The sequence below is a fragment of the Camelus ferus genome, chromosome 10 (genome assembly GCF_009834535.1).
Source record: "Camelus ferus isolate YT-003-E chromosome 10, BCGSAC_Cfer_1.0, whole genome shotgun sequence".
Taxonomy (NCBI): Eukaryota; Metazoa; Chordata; class Mammalia; order Artiodactyla; family Camelidae; genus Camelus; species Camelus ferus.
In genome coordinates, this window is record NC_045705.1 from 31,258,142 (window position 1) to 31,277,841 (window position 19,700).

The following is a 19,700-nucleotide window of genomic DNA, read 5'->3' on the forward strand; positions in this document are numbered from 1 at the left end:
CTGGGAGAGAGGGTCGCTTCTCCCGTGCTCCTGTCCTTGGTGGAGGAGGCTGACCTTGGACACTCCCCATGGCAGAGAGTCTAGGTCCCTGGTGGGTCACAAGAGTGTCACAGAGGGATATGCCTCCGAGTGGAAGCGGCCTGGAAGGAGCAGGAACCTGCAGTATCCAAGGGGGATTCTAGAGCCTAAAGTGGCTGAGGGCGGGTGCTGAGGGAAGAAGAAAGAAGGAGGCTTGGCTGCATCTGGAACTTCTGCTGATTTGAGCTTTTTTACCAGCCCTTTTGATCAGAGGCCCAAAGCTCTTGCTTCGGCACAATGGTCCCCATACCCTTTCCTCCAGAGATGGCAGAGCTGGCTGTATGGCTGTAGCCACGCACCACTTGAAACGTGGCTGGTCCAAGTGGAGATGTGCTGTAGGTGGAGGTGTTAAATACACCCTGAACACTGAAGTCTTTGTATGGAAAGAGAACATAAACTATCTCATTAAGAATGTTCATATTGGATTCCACATATAAGTGATATGAAAATGGGAGAATTTTAAATAAATGCCGTACTTTTTAAAAAAGTTTTTTTAATTTTATTTTTTATTGAAGTGTAGTTAATTTACAATGTTAGTTTCAAGTGTACAAAGAGATTCGGTTATACATATACATACATCTATACATTTCAGATTTTTTCCATTATACGTTATTATAAGAAACTGAATATATTTCCCCATGTTATACAGTAGGTTCTTGTTGTTTATCTATTTTATATATAATAATGTGTATCTGTTAATCTCAGATTCCTAATTTATCCTTCCCCCACCCTTTCCCCTTTGGTAACCATAGTTGGTTTTCTACGTCTGTGAGTCTATTTTTGGTTTGTAAATAAAATTGGTTTTCTTAGATTCTACATATAAATGATACCATATGATATTTGTCTTTTTCTACCTGACTTACTTCATTTAGTATGATCATCTCTTAAGTCCATCCATGTTGCTGCAAATGGTATTATTTCATTCTTTTTATGGCTGAGTAGTATTCCATTGTATATACACAGCACATCTTTTTTTAAATTGAAGAACAGTCAGTTAACATGTGTCCATTTCTGGTGTGCAGCACAATGTTCCATCATGCATATACATACATATATTTGTTTTCATATTCTTTTTCATTAGAGGTTATTACAGATATTGAATATAGTTCCCTGTATAGTACATCTTCTTTATCTAATCATTTGTCAATGGACATTTGGGTTGTCTCTATGTCTTGGCTATTGTAAATAGTGCTGCTGTGAACATTGGGGTGCATGTGTATTTTTGAATTATAGTTTTCTCTGGTTATATGCCCAGGAGTAGGATTGCTAGATCATATGGTAAGTCTACTTTTAGTTTTTTAATGAACCTACATACTGTCCATGGTGGCTGCACCAATTACATTCCCACCAACAGTGTAGGAGGGTTCCTTTTTCTTTACACACTCTCCAACATTTGTTATTTGTAGACTTTTTAATCATGGCCATTCTGACCAGTGTGAGGTGATACCTCATTGTAGTTTTGACTTACATTTCTCTAATAATTAGCAATACTGAGCATCTTTTCATGTGCCTGTTGGCCATCTGGATGTCTTCTTTGGAGAAATGTCTTAAATTCAGTACTTTAAAAGGGTTCTTTACAGATTTAAATTTACGGTATCTGATTTGGAATATAAGAATGTATTGTATAGACTTTGATTTGGGGAGTTTACATATATGAAAATCCTTAACAAAAAGGAACATCTTTTCTCTTCACTTTCTTTCTACGCCTCCATTTTCTTCTTCTTCTTCAAATCCAGTTATTCTGCTTCCTTTCCTGTTTTTCTCTTTTCTTTCTGGGGCCTCCATTCTCTGGCTAGAGCTGAAGGCAACCTCAGTGGATGAAAGGTTGAGAGGGAGAAAACTGCCTTGATTCATGTCTCTTCTGTTGTCCAACAATGCCCTGGTGCCATCTCAGGACTAGGAGAAGGCTGCCACTTTGGTTGTGCATTAGGTTCAGGTAATACAGGACAATGTTAGGACAATCCAGTTGTAAAATCATGAGCTTCTGAGCTGGGAAGTTCCTTAGAGATTGTCTGGTCCAATCCCATCGCTTTATAAATAAGGACATAAAAACCCAGAGAGGGCAAAAAACTAAAAATAGACTTACCATATAATCCAGTAATGACTCCTGGTCATATATCCAGAGGGAATTCAAATTCAAAAACCTACATGCACCACAATGTTCACAGCAGCACTATATACAATAGCCAAGACACGGAGATAACTCTAAATGTCCATCGACAGATGACTAGATAAAGAAGCTGTGGTATATTTATACAACAGAATACTACTCAGCCATTAAAAGGAATAAAATAATGCCATTTGCAGCAACATAGATCGATCTGGAGATCGTCACTCTAAATGAAGTAAGCCAAAAAGAGAAAGAAAAATATCATATGATATCACTCATATGTGGAATCTAAAAAAGAAAAGAGAAGAAAAGAAAAAAGAAGACACTAATGAGCTTATCTACAAAACAGATTCAGACATAGTAAACAAACTTATAGTTACAGGGAGAAAGGGGGCAAGAAGGGATAAACTGGGAGTTCAAGATGTGCAAATACTAACTACTATATATAAAATAGATAAAAAACAAATTTCTTGTGTATAGCACAGGGAACTGTATTCAATATCTTGTAGTAATCTATAATGAAAAAGAATGTGAGAACAATTATATGTATGTATATGTATGACTGAAATATTATGCTGTACATCAGAAATTGACACATTATAACTGACTAAACTTCAATAAAAACAAACAAACAAACAAACAAAAAACCCAGAGACACGAGATGACAACCAAAACCTGGGACTCCTGACCTCTGCTTGGTCTATAATACACAGTGGCTGGCCCACATATTTTTCCAATTTTTTTCTTAAAAACAAAAGCAGTTAAAACTCAACTACATTAAACCAAACCAGACTTTTAGATTTTATTTTTCAACCCCTAAGCCTTTTAGACAGATCTCAGTAAAAATTTTTGGTCTTGATGCATGGGAGAAAAGAGACGTTCTGTAAGTTCCTTTTGAATGAGGAATGACTCCGTTCTAGAAATATTTTAAAATATTGTATCATGTTTTAAATCCTAGTTATAAATTAAATGACTGAAAATTGCCTAGCTATCACAATTTATTTTGTTTTTGAGGGAGGTAGGTAATTTATCTATTTATTTTCAGTGGTGGTACAGGGGATTGAACCCAGGACCTTGTACGTGCTAGGCACACACTCTACCACTGAGCTATACCCTCCCCAATCACAATTTATTTTGTGACTTTGCTTTTTAGAAAAATGAATGTTGGTGAAAAGCTACTAACTAAAGTAAAGCAAGAGTTTTCATCTCATTTTGAAAGCTACTAACCAAAGCATATCAAGGTATTTTACATATTAAACATTCATCTGATAGGGAAAGTAACCTTTAACAAAACAGCATGCAAAATAGCTAAATTTAGTGGAGTTTGCATAAAAGTATCTGTTTTTCCTAGCGATTAGATAATAGTGTACTTAGTGGTTGAATGTTAAAGCTGTAGAGAAAAATCCTTGCTCTGACACTTAGAAGCTTTTTGAGCTTGGACAAGTGGTTTAACCTTTCTGGGTCTGTTTCTTCATCTTATAAAATGGGGTTACTAATAGTACCTACCTCAGAGAGTAACTGTAAGGATTAAAAGAGAATCTATATGAAGCTTATAGTATTGGACTTGACACATAGTAAGCATTTAATAATAATATTTTATTATCATTATTTTTTTATTGAAGTATAGCTGATTTACAATGTGTTAGTTTCTGGTATACAGCACAGTGATTCAGTTTTATATATATATTTTTTTCATATATTTTTTCATTATAGGTTATTACAAGTTATTGAATATAGTTCCCTGGGCTATACAGTAGGACCTTATTGTTCATCTATTCTAGATATAGTAGTTTGTATCTAAATCACTACTTATTTATTACATATTACTATTATGAGATAATGTGAGCTTTACAAATTAAGTGCTGTGCAGATGAAATTTTTAAAAACTACACTGATATTTTGAAAATATTTTAATTATTAAAAAGACCTCAGACTCTTTAAAGGAAGTTTTGAAAATAAAAATTTGGGAAAAAATAAAGATCAGCTCATAGTGTCACCATTCAAATGCAACAACTGACCCTTCCTTTAGTTTATTTCTGCTCATCTTTTTTGTAGACACGGTGTAGTTTTACCTTGTATATATCATTTTAAAACTGGGCCTTTGTCTTTGGCATTATTTCATTATCTTCATATTGTTTGTTAGAACAAAGGTATAGCCCACTGGCAGCAAGCCTGTGAGACCTCATGTGTGTCCGTGTGCCCTTCTCCTGTCGAGTGTCCCTCCCCTTCTTGCAATTTATCTTACCTTACTGTATGTTTATGAGTCTCTGTAATTTGTCTAATATTCTTTATGGAATTAGCAGAGTAGAAATCAATGACTCTCAATCCTGATTGCCCATTAAAAGCACCTGCAGGCTTTGAAAACAATACTAGTATTCCAGCAACATCCCAATTTAATAAAAACTTCTAGGGATGGGGTGGGGCATCAGTATTTTTCAAAAAAGCCCAAATGTTTATTTATGTAAATAAACAAATAAATAGAGAATTATAATAATCTGTACTGTATATCACTATTGCATATCTTTCCTAAACACATACTTTAAAAAAACCTCAAAAAACCCCTGAACTTTTGTGGTATTATTATCAAAAATGCGTAAGCTGAATGTAATCATTGGGAAACATCTGACAAAACCAAAGAGAGGCATAGTCTACAAGATACCTGGCCTGTGTTCTTCAAAAATGTCAATATCTTGAAAAGCAAAGAAAAAATTTAAAACTATTCCAGAGTAAAAGAAAGTAAAGACAGGCCAACCAAATGTAAAATGGGATGTGGGATTTTGTTCTGCTATAAAGAGGCTGTTGAGACAATTTGACAAATCTGAATAAAGTTTGAAGATTTTGTATATCACATCACCATCAATAAAGTATTTAGGGATAAAAAGAGCTCATGTCTGTAGTCTACTTTCTAATGATTCAAAAACATATTATGTATGACGTGTGTGTATGTACGTGTGCATGTATGTGTGTACGTCTGTGTGTAGAGAGAGAGAAAATGATAAAAAAAATGCAGTAAATTGTAAATATCTGGGGTGAGGATACAGTACAATTCTTGTGTTATTCTTGCAAACTTTTGTAAGTCTGAAATTATATTAATATACAGTTAAAAAAAAAAACCTAAACCTTTACAAAGTCCTAAAGATGGGGTAAAGTAGGGACAGAACTTTAAAATGCAAAATAAATCTTTTTTTTCTTTAAAAAATAATCCATAGCTATATGGAGAGAGGTTTTACTTAAGAAGAGAGAGATCTCAGAATACAGGTGAGGGAGGTCTGGGCTTCCGTTCAAGGATCTGCTGATTTAAGGATCCAACAAGTATGCTGGCAGAGTACCTCCAATAGAGGGCGGTGCAACATTATGAAGACTAAATCACATCACATGGGTTTGGGGCGACATTACTTATAGTGGATTCTAAAGTGTTAACAAATAGAACAGAGGCACTGAGAATCTTAGAGCTGAATTCCATCTGCATTCCATTTTACAGATGTGCAAACTGAGACTCAAAAAGGGGAAAAAATCCTTGCCTAAAATCATAGCCACCAGCAGCACAACTGCCTTGCAAATAATAACCCCAGCTATGATTTATGGAAGGCTTACTATATGCCAGGCACTGTCTGTACTAAGCACTTTGTATACATTTCCTATTTAATCACACCTCCACCCTCCACATTTCCCCCCCACCCCCTAGTTATATAGCTGAGGCTCAGAGAAGTCAGTAACTTACCTGATGTCACTAATAAATGAGATTCTGGCTGCACTCAAGAGCTAACATGCCATTCTGTCCTGCATGTTTGCTGGTGTACCTGTCTTACCCTTGAAGAATCAGTCACCTTATAGGGGAAGTCAGAACACAGCCATCAAAAGAGAAATTTATCTCAGCGTCTACTGAGTGATACACACATACACAAGGAATCAGAGCTCAAGTGAAGGAAGATTCCTAGGACTGAAGATAGCAGAAAAGGAAGATGTCATTGAAATGGTGGGGTGTGAGTGGCATGCGAAAATGGGTAGGTTTCAGGGAGGGTGGAAGTTGGTGTAGCTCACCGGTAGAGCACATGCTTAGCATGCATGAGGTTCTGGGTTCAATCCCCAGTACCTCCATTAAAAAAAAAAAAAAAGAAAATGGGCAGGTTCAGACATGGTGAAGAGAAAGCAGAGAATAGAGAGTAGAGGTGGAGAGAAAATAGGGGAAAGAAAGCACAGGTCTTGTGGGGAGGCAATGAGTCTAAAACCTGACTCCTGTCTCTGCTACCCTAAGTCCCCTCTAATGGATCCATCATTAGATGGATAGATGGATCATGTTTGCTCTGCTTCCAGAGACATCAGTGATCCCTCCAATTCTCTCCATCTGCTCTGCCAACCCCCTCACTTCTCACCTTTACTCTTCAAAAGCTTCTGAAGGGGGAAGGTATAGCTCAGTGGTAGAGCGCATTCCTAGCATGGGCAAGGTCCTGGGTTCAGTCCCCAGTATTCCCATTAAATAAATAAACCTAATTACCTCCCCCACAAAAGAGAACAACAAAAAACACTAAAAGGTTAAAAGAAAAAGCCTCTGAACTGGTCCCCTTGCTTCTTTTCTTGCACTCTCCAGACTCCAACCAGTCATCTTTTAAAACCTGTGTTAATCATGTTACGCCCCTATGAACATCTTCTAACAGTTTCCCATGCACTTTGGAAGAAAATCCAAGCTCCTCACCAGGCTCTGCTTGAGCTGGTCCCTGCCTCCCTCCCGGACCTCTTCTCCCACCAGCCTCTCCCTTGCCTGCATCACTTCAGCCATCCTGGCCTTCGGTCCACCCCCAGCACGTGTCAAGCCACCTTAGGGCCTTTGCACTTGCTCTCCCTTTGGCCTGGAACACTCTTCTCAGGTCTCTGCCTGGCTGCCCCCTTCTTCTCACTCAGGCCTGCCCTAAATGTGGCCCCACAGACAGGCCTTCCTGACACAGGGTCTAAGTATTCCCTCTGCCTTTCCATCATCGCTTTTTTGGTGCTACTGTATGTGCTTTTGTTACCGTAGCACAATAGCCAGGTTATCCTTGTTGTTATCTGAAATAGTCTTGTTAACTCCTTTGCTTGTTTATCGTCCAACTTTCCCCTCTAGGATGTATTCTTCTTGGGGACTGGAACTTGTCTTGTCATCATAGCAGCGCTCAGAGCTGCGAGTGCCTGGCACGCAGTAGGGATGTAATACATGGTTACTGAATGAACAAATGAATGGTCTGAGTTGATTGGAGGAGAGAATTCTGGTGCAACAAAGCAGAGTGGGGTGGGGAGGTAGGTTAGAAAGGATCAGGACAGGATGAAGGAGGGCCTCAAAGGGTAGGTTCACCCCTGCCAAATGCGTTCTGTAGGCAGTAGGGAGCCACTGAAGGTTTTTGATTTCCTGAAAGCAAGGCTTGTTTATTTAGTTTCCAGGTAGTGTGTAAGATGGATTGGAGAGGAGAGCCTGGAGAGGGACCGTTAGGGGACTAGTGGAAACCCAGGCAAATGCAGAGTCATTTTTTTTTAAACTAAATAAATTGACCATATGAGAAAAATAACTTCCGCAACTCATCCTTATACAGAACTGACTCTGCTTTTGTCTGAGTGTCTCAGCTGACCCGGCCGGAATGTCCCCTGGTGGAGTGAGGGCTGAAAGAAAACTAGAAACGGAATCAGATGGACAGAGGTTTCAACTTATCCTGAGTCTGCAGTGATGGTTCATGGGTAATGTTTGAGTCGGTCTTTAAGGGTTTAAAGTCAGGTCATAGGATTTAAGAATTTAAACGTCTTAGCCCTAAAAGGGAACCAGTCCACATCTTGTCATTTCTATAGAAAAGGAAACATGAAATGAGAGAAGGGAAGGGACCTGCTCAGGGCCAGGAGGCCAGGAGGCTAGGAGAGCTGCTTTCTTTTCCAAAGACACTTCATGTCTCTGTGTTAGGTTTCTTCACCTAGAAAATGCAGAGAAACAGTCTTCTTTATAAGATCAAAGAAACACAGTGAGAGGGTCTTGCAAACTTTGAGACAAGAGGCTCACGTGATATTTTATTACCTGGCCCTACCTGCCAGCTTGGCTTTAGCTCAGGCTCAGATTCATTCTTTCCACAAATTTTTGGTTAGTTTTATTTAGCCTACGAATGCAGGTCCTGTTCTCAGCACAGGAGACACCGCAGTGAACACAGCCCCGACAAGCCAGAGTCCTCCCGGTGCTTACATTCCGGTAAGCTGTGTGTGGGGGTGTGTTTGCTCTGCGGTGATAAGTGCTGTAGAGAAAAGCAAAGCAGGAAAGGGAATGGGGAGTGGCCAGAGGAGGGACAGAACCTGGAATCACACATTGGTGGGGAGGGTGTCAAAGAGGGCCTCTCCCAGAAAGTGACCCAGATTCTAGACTGCACCTGGCACAGTGAAGGGGAACTTTCACAATTAAAATTTTGAAAATTTTTGAATGAAATATATTTGTTCTTGAGCAGCAGAGCCTTGAGGGGGAGACTGATTTGCTAGGGTCTGCGGTCCATCGACCCTGGCTTGGAGCGCAGGCTGTAGAAATGAAACTCTGTCATCGGCATTCTTTTAGACAGTTAGATACAACTTTCTGCTTCCTTCTCACAAAGCAAACCCAAAAAAGCCTTCAAAAGTTAGCATAAATGATTTGCATGAAGACTTATCCTCAGATCTTTGAGTAGTTAGGGAAGGAGGCAGGAACCCACACGGCAGCCCTCCTGGGTCCTAAATGCAGCGCTAGGCTCCTACACACCCATCTCATTTCATCCTCAAAGCAGCCCTGTGAGGGAGATATTATCACTTCCATTTTGCAGATGAGGAAACTGAGGTTCAGGCTTGCCCAATGTCAGCCTGGCTGAGAAGTGACAGACCAGAGATTTAAACCCAGATCGGCCTGGCTTCATATCCTGTGCTCTCTGTGAGGTCACAGCCCTTTCCCTGGACGAGGAGCTGGAGTGGTTTTGAAAGCACTATGGAAACCTTTCCTAGAAGGGATCCAGGAATTACACAGTCCGACTCCATTTTTCAGATCAAATGAATTAACAACCAGAACATGCGTTTAAACACCTGGTTGCCATGAATGGATGTTGGTTTCCTGTCTTTGCAGATCAGAAACCAGTGGTTTAGAGAGAAGTTGCTTCCCTGAGGTTTAGAGAGCAGGTCAGCAGCAAGCTTGTATTCGTAAGCAGCCTGGGACTTCTACATCTTTGCACTGCCCACTGAGGCCCTTAAGGCTTAGCTGTCAATCAAGGGCTGTGGTGTCAATGACAAAGAGAAAGAGGAAGAACTGTCAGGCCTACAGAGCAGTGATCTTTGAAGACTTCTATCAAAATGACTCCTGCAGGGGAATGGCTGGGATGGGTGGAGGTCTGGGGTTAGTAACAGCAGGTCTGAGCCAGTGGGCAGAAGATGCTCGGTTGATACTGAAGTGGTGCCGCTCTCATCTGCTGCATAGACTGGCACCTGTCACGTTGGATTTGCTCTTCAAAGTGCTTTGCTTTGAGAGGTAGGGTGGAGGTGGGCACTGCCAGCAGACTGTGGGCTGGGTGTCCTGGCTCCCCATTCCCGCTCACGGAGTGAATCTAAATAGCAATAATAATAGCAATAGCTAACATTTAATGAGTCTGCATCTCAGGGGCTGGGCTGGGGAGCTGGTGTGTGTGTGTGTGTGAGAGAGAGAGAGAGAGAGGGAGAGAGAGGGAGAGTGAGGAGAGAGACTCCTACTGAGAGGAATGTGGGCTAAGCTTGGGGGGTGGGGAGTCTAAATCAGGAGGAGGTGGGCTCACATGTCATCTTCCCAGGACCCAATCAGGTCACTTGATTTTTCTTCTCAGTTCACAGATGAGAAGGCAAAGCCTCAGGGAACTTCAGGGTCACATAGACAGTGAAGATTAGAACTCCAGTCTAAGCTCCATTTCCCCAACTTATGTTGGGTGTGTGCGGGTGTATGTGTGTGTGGGGCTTAACTCTTTCTTCTTTTTGAATGAGAAAATGCCCTCGGGGTCAGGATTTAGGGAGGGGGCAGGGTGGGGGGAGATGGGGAGGGAGGGAGGGCTCTGGCAATTTCCGTTTCTAGGAGTAAAGGCTCCATACTTTTGGAGCTGTCTCTCTTTGTTTGGGAAATTCACCAGGATGAGCCTTTATACAAACATGAGGCAAGTCTCCGCCCATTGTCCTTGGGGAGGAGGGTGGGGTCACCCCAATCTCTCCACAGATGGAGAGGAGTGCATTGAGTTCTCTTTAATGATGTGAATCTGCATCTTTTTAACTGCCCTTTACCCTTTGGGAGCTGGGGAGAAATAGTCTTCCTGAAGAGAGATTCCAACTGGACATTAGGTGCCTCCCTGGGAGGTTTTTGAAGATTGAGTAATGGAGACTAGGAAGGTACCGTGACTGCTCCGAACCACCCAGACACCCCTTCATTCATTCGCTCGAGCTCTGCTAGGCTTTGGGGAGTTACTGGTGAGTTGCCCCCAGCTGAAATTTGGGAGAGTTAAAAGGGCTGCAAAGCAGCCCCCAAAAGGGCAGCTGAGATTGGAGCTGACTTTGGGACCCGTGAAGCCCTCCTGGGATCTTGACGTCGGGGTGGTGGGAGAATGCAGAGGTCTGGGTCAACGTCAATATTTGGATATTTTACAACGAAGGAGATCAAATGGGTGAGAAGATAAATCTACAGTCAGAGTCGGGAATCAGGGAAATGGCAGCTTGGAGATGTGTTCAGTTAGTAGAGATTATTTTTTAATTTGAATTTAAATGCCTTTAGGTGGGGGTTGCAATCCCAGCTTCCTGGGTTCTCACCACTCCTTCCTGGCCCCGTCTGATTCATGTATTTACACTACTGGCCGGCCGTCTGCCCAGTCCTGTGGCTAACGGAGTTTTCTACCCTAACAGAAGATGTCTCCAAGCTGAGAGTCTATTTAGTCAAGTATAAATGAACCAAAGCAGATTTGCAGCATCTCGTGTGGTGTTAAAACTTTGAATATTTCTCTGATTCTCACTGCATTGGGATAATAATGGTGATTTTTTTAAATGATTTTTTAAAATCTTAACGTTTAAAAGAAAAATTGAAGTATAGTCAGTTTACAGTGTTGTGTCAATTTCTGGTGTTCAGCATAAGGTTTCAGTCATATTCTTTTTCATTATGGATTACTACAAGATATTGAATTTAGTTCCCTGTGCTATACAGTATAAACTTGTTGTTTATCTATTTTATGTATAGTAGTTAGTATCTGCAAATCTTGAACTCCCAATTTATCCCTTCCCACCCCCTTCCCTCCCTGGTAACCATAAGTTTGTTTTCTATGTCTGTGAGTCACTTTTCTGTTTTGTAAATAAGTTCATTTGTGTCTTTTTAAAATATTCCACATATGAGTGATATCATATGGTATTTGTCTTTCTCTTTCTGGCTTACTTCACTTAGAATGATGATCTCCAGGTCCATCCATGTTGATGCAAATGCATTATTTTATTCTCTTTTATTGCTGAGTAGTATTCCATTGTATACATATACCACAACTTCTTTATGCAGTCATCTGTCAATGGACATTTAGGTTGTTTCCATGTCTTGGCTAGTAATGATGATTTACTAGTGATCTTTATTGATGACAATAATTATTGGTGATACATAATGGTGAATAAGCTGACCTTCATTTCCATTCATTCCACATGTTTCTTGAGACCTGCTATGTGTCAGCGATTTTCTAGGTCTTGGGAATACAGCAGTGAAGAAATCAGAAAAAAATGGAACTTGAATTCCAGTGTGGGTGGAGGGAGGCAGACAAAAGAGGAGATACATGATGGAAATAGACAGTGTATTAGATGGTGATCAGTACTAAGGAGAAAAAGTGGGAAACAAAGTAAGAAGTATTGGAGGAGGAGGCATTAGATAGGGTGGCCATCACAGGCTTCACTGAGAAAATGAATATTTAGTAAAGACCTCAATTAAGTGAGGGAGCTGTCCACCTGGGACAAAAACATTCTCAGCAGAGAAAGTAGCAAGTGCAAAGGCCCTGAGGTGGGACCAGGCCTGGTGTGTTAGAGGAGCCCTCTCAACATACTGTTCGAAGCTCTTTTACTTCTAGGAGGGGGGTTCTGTTATTGTTCCTATTTACAGATGGGCAGACTGTTGCCAGAGAGTCTAAGAAACTTGCTGCATGTTAAATCAGAGGCAGAACCAGGCTTCTCACCAAACCAGTCTAACTCCAGAGCTTATGCTTTTAAATATGAAGCTATGTTAAAGAAAGATTTATTTCGTTGGCCTGGGTAGACCCAGGTACCAAAGATTTACACCTCCAGCTATTAGCAGCCTTCCAAGGCCCTGGAGGAAAACCCTGGGCGTGGTGGTAAGGGAGAGAGTGACTCAGACCTTGGCTGGCTTCCTGCTGAGTCACTGCTGATGGGCCGTGAAGGGAGGCGAGTGGTACTCAGGCCTCACCTCCTCATGCTGGCAGGTTCCTGCCTTTTGAGGGGAGATGCCTGGCTGCAGGCCCTAACCACACGCTCTTGGTGAACGAATTTGTCTGACTTTCCTAAGAGCTCCATGGTGGAATTGTGGGTGGGCTCCATTTCCTTGTGCGGCCCCACAGCCCTGGAGGCTGACTTTCTGCCCACCTTGGCCCTGCCTTCTTCGACATGTCCTGGACGGATACTCTCCATCCCTTGTCAGGCTGGCTTCCTTCATCTTGGGGGAACTCTTCGAGAACAGCTGTGTCCTGGCCACACCACTGCAAAGAACGAGAAGCAGAGGGTAGCCACGCACATTGCCCTGGGCTTCGAGAGGCTCGCCGTCTTGACATATTCATTGAGGAATACAGCAAGGAAGCGATGCCTAAGTACAATAATGTGTACATCAAGTTTGTTAAGATTTCAAAACAGGGACTGATGGCTGAGGACAGCTGGCCGGTATTGGGCACTTACTGTGTGCCAGGCAGGATTCTGTGCATTTCACGTGGTTTATCTCATTTTCAAATTCTCATAACACCTGATGACGGAGTAGCTTTCCATTTTACAGAAAAGGAAACAGACTCAGAGAAGTCACACCTAGCATCAGAAAGTGCAGACTGGATTTAGGAAGGAGCTGGAGCAAAAGGACGGAGGAGGAGCAGAGTGAGAGGCAAAGCTGGAGAGGACAGTGGGATCAGACTGTGAAGGGATTTTTTTCCTTTTTATTGTTTTTTTTTTGTCTTTTTTTCTTTTTATTGTAGTGTTTTTGTCTATTTTATTTTTATTTTTATTGTAGTATAGTCAGTTTACAATGTTGTGTCAACTTCTGGTGTTCACCATAATGTTTCAGTCATGTGTGTGTGTGTATTTATATATATATATATAAATATATATATATTTATATATTCCGTTTCATATTCTTTTTCATTATAGGTTACTATAAGATATTGAACATAGTTCCTTGTGCTATACAGAAGAAATTTTTTTTTAAACCCATTTTTATATACAGTGGCTAACATTTGCAAATCTCAAACTCCCAAATTTATCCCTTCCCAACACTTTGTCCCCTCTGGTAACCATAAATTTATTTTCTATGTCTGTGAGTCTGTTTCTGTTTTGTAGATAAGTTCATTTGTGTCTTTTTTTTTTTTTTTTAGACTCCACATATGAGTGATATCATATGACATTTTTCTTTCTCTTTCTGGCTTACTTCACTTAGAATGACGATCTTTAGGTCCATCCCTGTTGCCGCAAATAGCATTATTTTATTCTCTTTTATGGCTGAGTAGTATTCCATTCTATAAATATAACTTACTTATCCCACACTGTTAAGTTTGGATTGAGTTCATGGTGATAGGAAATCACTGAAGATGTTCTAGCATGTTTCTCCTTGGTGCCCCAGTGGTATCACTTCTTTGTTGCTTTGGTTTGGGTTCACCTTGGAGCATGAATGGTGGGGACTGAACAAACACAATGGAAAGAACTCAGACTCTCTGCGTAGTGAGATCTCTAAATTGCTCCTTGCTCACTAAGCATCCTCTGTATTTGTTGAACATCTGCTGCAGAATATCTGTTGGTGAGAATCATATGTTCCAGGAAATGTCCTGACAGTTGCTGTCCACAGTTGGCTGGTCCTCTCCACTGGGGCCATGCCCACCTCCCTTGATTCACCTCTTTTCCTGGCCTCCACCTCCTTGCTCCCCAATTCTAATGTGCACATAAGTTGTTTCTGTCTAGCTAGGTTTCTACTTCTTTTACAAAGCTTCTCCTCCCTGTGTTTCTTATGTGATCGGGCCAGGTTGCCTCATGACATCTTCTTGTGTTAGACACCATTAATTACCTACCCAATCTAGTCTTCTTCCTTCCTGGCTTAAGAAATCCCAGTTTTGTTCAGGGTGACCACGTAGCCAGCCCCAGGCAATGGATCATGATACATCTAAGCCAACAGCATCCCCGTTTCCCACTTTCCTAGACTTCCTTGCAGCTAGGGGTACCCATGTGATTCAGTTTTTGCCAATAAGACCTGAGAGGAAGCCTGCTCTAGGGCTTCTGGGAAAGCTTCTGACTTTTTTGACAAAAGGGAACAATTCCAGCTTTCTCCCCCTGACAAGTCCTTCCCACTGCTCCCAGCTTAAACACAGTCATAACGGCGAGAGCTCTCTGTAGCTGGAAGGATGTCAGCTGAGGATTGTCAGTAGCCATCATGTGGAGAAAGCCTGCCTTCTGAGGAGAGAGTACCATCAAACACAGAAAAGCACCAGAACAGGGAGAGAGAGAAAGAGAGGAAAGGTGAAGTCTCGTTTAAATGTCTAGATTCACACCTGAAACCAGCACCACCCCTGGAATTCCAAGTTACATGAACAATACATGCCTTTCTTTTTTCTTTATGCTTATTCAGATGGTTCTGTTATTCGGAACCTAGGCCCAGGTGTCCTATCTTGACGGTGAATATTCAGCAGGGCTCCCAGCCTTCCTCTGTCTGTAACACCCGTGACCTTGACAGGCTGTTAGGATGTGTGTAAGGGCATGTAAGGATATGTAAGTCACATGTCATCCACCTGCCCATCCTCAACCTCAGCACCCCCTCCCGAGCGCGCGCACACACACACACACAGAGTTATCTCCATTTCTACCCTCTGGTCAAAAGCTGGCCCAAGGGAGTGAGGAATGAGGAAACTCAGGGTGTCACCCCATACCAAGGCCACCTCAACTCCACAGCATCCTCAGAATGCCCTTGCTACGCCCTTGTTTGAGAAACAGCGGAGTTAAGAAATGGGAGTCAAAGGAAAGTGGGCTGGGTGGACAGGAGTGAGGTGCATAGAGTCTGTCTGATTTGTGAGGGGCCTTTGAGATCATTCAACTGCTTTCTCACTCATTGTTCATTCGTAAAACACATTCTTTTGCTTTTCTTCTTCCTACTATTATTAACTGAGATGTATTTGACTTACAGTATTGATTTCAGATGTATATGATGATTGATGTTCGTACATATTGTGAAATGATCACCACAGTAAGTCTGGTTTACATCCATCATCACCCATAGTCACAAATATTTTTTTTTTCTTTTGATGAGAACTTCAAGATTTATTTTATTTACTTATTTTTGGTGGAGAGGGGGAGGTAATTAGGTTTATTTATTTATTTTTTAGTGGAGATTCTGAGGATTGAACCCAAGACCTCATGCATGCTAAGCGGGCACTCTACTGCTGAGCTATACCCTCCCCTGTGATGAGAACTTTTAAGATCTATTCTCTTAGAAACTTTCAAATACACAATAGTACTATTAATTATAGTCAACATGCTGCACAGTCCCTCCCATGACTTATTTATTGTGTGACTAGAATTTTGTACCTTTTGACTTCCTTCATCCATTTCTCGCCCCCCTCCTCCACCGCCTCTGACACCACCAAGCTGTTCTGCACGCCACACATTTCTTCAGTCGAGCACCTACTTGGTGCCAGGCTCTAAATGTTCCCTGCCTTCTCTCCATCAGTGAGGAAATGTGAAGTACCGCCAATGAAACATATAAAAGAAAGAAATGGACTGGCGAAGCCTCCATTGTCTCTCCTTCCCAAAGAGGAAATTGACCTTAAAATAAAACAGATGAAATCCAGATTGGCCATGAGAGAGCCTTTCTATTGAGTGGGATTTGGGATGTTAAGATGAGACATCACATTGGAAGTTAGTAGAATCTCCTTTCCTGGAAACCTTCAGGAATGAAGATCTAAGCCACTGACTCGTCTTTAACAGGCATCTGCGTCGGGTAATGCAATGGCTTCTTCTTTTCAAATTGAAGTTTAGTTGATTTACAATGTTGTGTTAGTTTCTGGTGTACAGTGTAGTGATTCCCCTATACATATACTTTTTCATATACTTTTTCATTATAGATTGTTACAAGATATTGAATGTAGTTCCCTGTGCTAACCAATAGGACCTTGTTGTTTATCTATTTTATGTATAGTAGTTTGTATCTGCTAATCCCAAACTTCTAATTTATCCCACCCCCCTGCCTTTCCTCTTTGGTAACTACCAGTTTGTTTTCTATGTCTGTGAATCTAAACAACATTAGATGGTGGGATGAAATGCCACAAAGCAGGTGGCAATGCCTTAACCGTATGTGTGCTGTCAAGGCTTCTCCCATCCTTGTCCAGGGGAGTGGTAACCTGTCCTTTCACCCAGCGCTGCAAGGGCTTCTGAGTGAAGACACTGAGGTTCGAATCCTGATTGCATTCTTGAAATGGGTAGGTTTTGACAAATCGATAAACCTCCCCGAGTCTCAAGTTTCCTTTGAGTTACTGGGAGTGTTGTCTAAAGATACTGTTATCTACCGTTCGGGGGTCTTACTACATTCTGGTTCTGATCTAAGCACTATATGTGTCTTAACTCATTTAATCTTCACATCAAATGAAGAAGCTGAGACTTGGGAAGGTCAAATTCCCTGCTGGTCAGTTGTAGAGCCTGGCTTTGAACTCAGGGAGCCTGGCTCTGGAGCTTGTATGTGTAACCAGTTCCCTGAGGGCTTGCTCTTACTGGTAAAATGGAGACACAGTCGTTTCAACCACTGGGGAGGACACGGCAGTGGTAAGATGCTCAGGCTCTGGAGTTTCTCTTCTCTGGTTCAAATCCCAGGCTTATTACTCATTAGCTGAGTTGTTATGAGCAAGTCACTTAATTTCTCTGTCCCTGTCTTGATTTCCTCCGCTGTAAGATGGAGCTGATAATAACACTCTTGGGCTTTTTGTGAAAACTGAGGTAGTGAACACAATAAACTTTTGAGTCATACCTGGGACATGGTAAATACTCAATAAATGCTACCTACTCTTATCTTTCAGGTCTCTCTGCTTCCTCCCCCTCTCCCAGTCTGAATTATGTTCCTCCTCAGAGCACCCTGTTGCTGTCCTATCCAGCACTTAGGACGATTTGCAATCATGTGTAAGAGTAACCACCTCACAGGGTTCTTATGATGATGAAATGAGACAGTGTGAGTAAAGCACAGAGCTTCTTGGCGTGCGTTTGACTCTTGGCAAGTGCAAGTGAATATATTATCATTATTATTTACACTGGATCTCTTCCTTGGTTAAAATCACTGATGTTTGGATGTATTGACAATGTCATCAGATCTAAGGCACCCATCAATTGTAAACCACACCATTACTGACGCATTTTTTTTTTTATTGAGGTATAGTCAGTTTACAATGTGTCAATTTCTGGTGTACAGCACAATCCTTCAGTCATACATGAATACGCATATATTCATTTTCATATTCTTTTTCACCATGGGCTACTACAAGATATTGAATATATTTCCCTGTGCTGTACAGTATGAACTTGTTTATCTGTTTTATATACACCAGTCAGTATCTGCAAATCTCCAACTCTCAGTTTGTTCCTTCTCACCCCTGCCCCCCATGGCAACCACAAGTCTGTATTCTATGTCTGTGAGTCTGTTTCTGTTTTATATATAAGTTCATTTGTCTTTTTTTAAATATAGTCCACATATGAGTGATGTCATATGGTATTTTTCTTTCCCTTTCTGGCTTACTTCACTTAGAATGACAATCTCCAGGGCCAACCATGTTGCTGCAAATGGCATTCTTTTATCATTTTTTATGGCTGAGTAGTATTCCATTGTATAAATATACCACAAATTCTTTATCCAGTCATCTGTTGATGGACATTTAGGTTGTTTCCATGTCTTGGCTATTGTAAATAGTGCTGCTCTGAAAACTGGGGTATAGGTGTCTTTTTGCATTAGTGTTCCCTCTGGATATATGCCCAGGAGTGGGAATCCTAGGTCATTTGATAAGTCTATTTTTAAGTCTTTTGGGGAATCTCCATACTGTTTTCCACAATGGCTGTGCCAAACTGCATTCCCACTAATAGTGTAGGAGGGTTCCCTTTTTTCCACATCCTCTCCAGCATTTATTTACTGATGCATTTTTTAAAAACCATGACACAAAGCTTTCCTATCATATAGAATTTTCATTTTATGCATATGGAAAGAGCTCTCTGAATTTAGACATAGATTTTTATCATATGTTAAGCTGCTCTGTTTCTTTGCCTCTTTAGTCCACAATAACTTTTCATTTCAGTGCCAAACCAGCATGGAATCTTTTCTGAAGACATTGTAAGTGGCGATTAAACCAACACCCGTGGTGCTAATTGTGTCCAAAGCTCAAGGGACACACGGACAAGATGGGGAGCTATGACCAAGTTTGTGCACATGCCATCAGTGGCAACTACATCATGACTATCTCCTGGCCACCAACTATTTGAGATGCCATCGATGACAACACACAACCTTATTTCAGAGATGTAAAAATATTTTTGAAAAACTATCATAAGTTTGATGGAATACAATATTAAAATTTAAATGTCTCTCCTATCAGTTGTTTGATTCCTTATTTGGTTTTCCAAAAGCCACCATGGTTTAAACCAAACCTATTAGGTTTTCCTTCTAAGTAATGGCTTCATCTTCAACATAGAGCTTTAGATTGGTTAAAGCAAAGCTGGCTGCTGTGAAAGATAAACCCTAAAAACACTCTAAAGGTTTATTTCTTATGCATGTAAAGTCCAAATCAGACATTCCTCATTGACGGCAAGGGCTTCACTCCATGTGGTCATTCAGGGATCCGGATACATCGAGGTTTTGTTGGTTTCAACCGGTCATTTCAAGGGTTGCCGTGGTCCCATGACATAGAAGGTTTTCTGGGCTAAACCTGGGGGTGGCTTGCACAGCACACTTTTTCTCACATTCCACCTCCAGATCTTGGTCACAGGGCTGCGCCTAACCACAAGGGAGCCTGGGAATCGTCTTCTGGCTGTGTCTTCACGAAGAAGAGGAACTGAGTTTGGTAACTGGGCACCAATTTCTGCTCCAAGCTTTACAGAGAATCCAAGCACTGTGATGGGTGGGCATGCTGGGTAAGTTAATTCATTGCACCCTCACAGCAGCCCCACAAGTGGTTATTATCTTCATTTCACAAGTAAAGAAACTGAGGCTCAAGGAGATGAAATGGCTTGCCCAAGGCTGCATTGCTCCACTGTCAGGGAGCCAGAGTTGAGGCCTTTCTACCTATGTTCTTCCATT

The 19,700-nt window shown here is 41.4% G+C and overlaps 1 long non-coding RNA gene and 1 pseudogene across 1 annotated transcript in view; one reads left to right on the top strand and one right to left on the bottom strand.

The window, feature by feature from the left end:
* The window catches only part of LOC116666372, a 70,500-nt gene extending 51,511 nt beyond the window's left edge, over nt 1-18,989 (top strand). The window contains exon 3 of the long non-coding RNA XR_004323196.1: nt 18,703-18,989. This is a non-coding gene — a long non-coding RNA (uncharacterized LOC116666372). The remainder of the gene's footprint in view (nt 1-18,702) is intronic.
* LOC116666724 lies at nt 16,676-16,792 on the bottom strand (annotated as a pseudogene).
* Nucleotides 18,990-19,700: the final 711 nt, after the last annotated feature.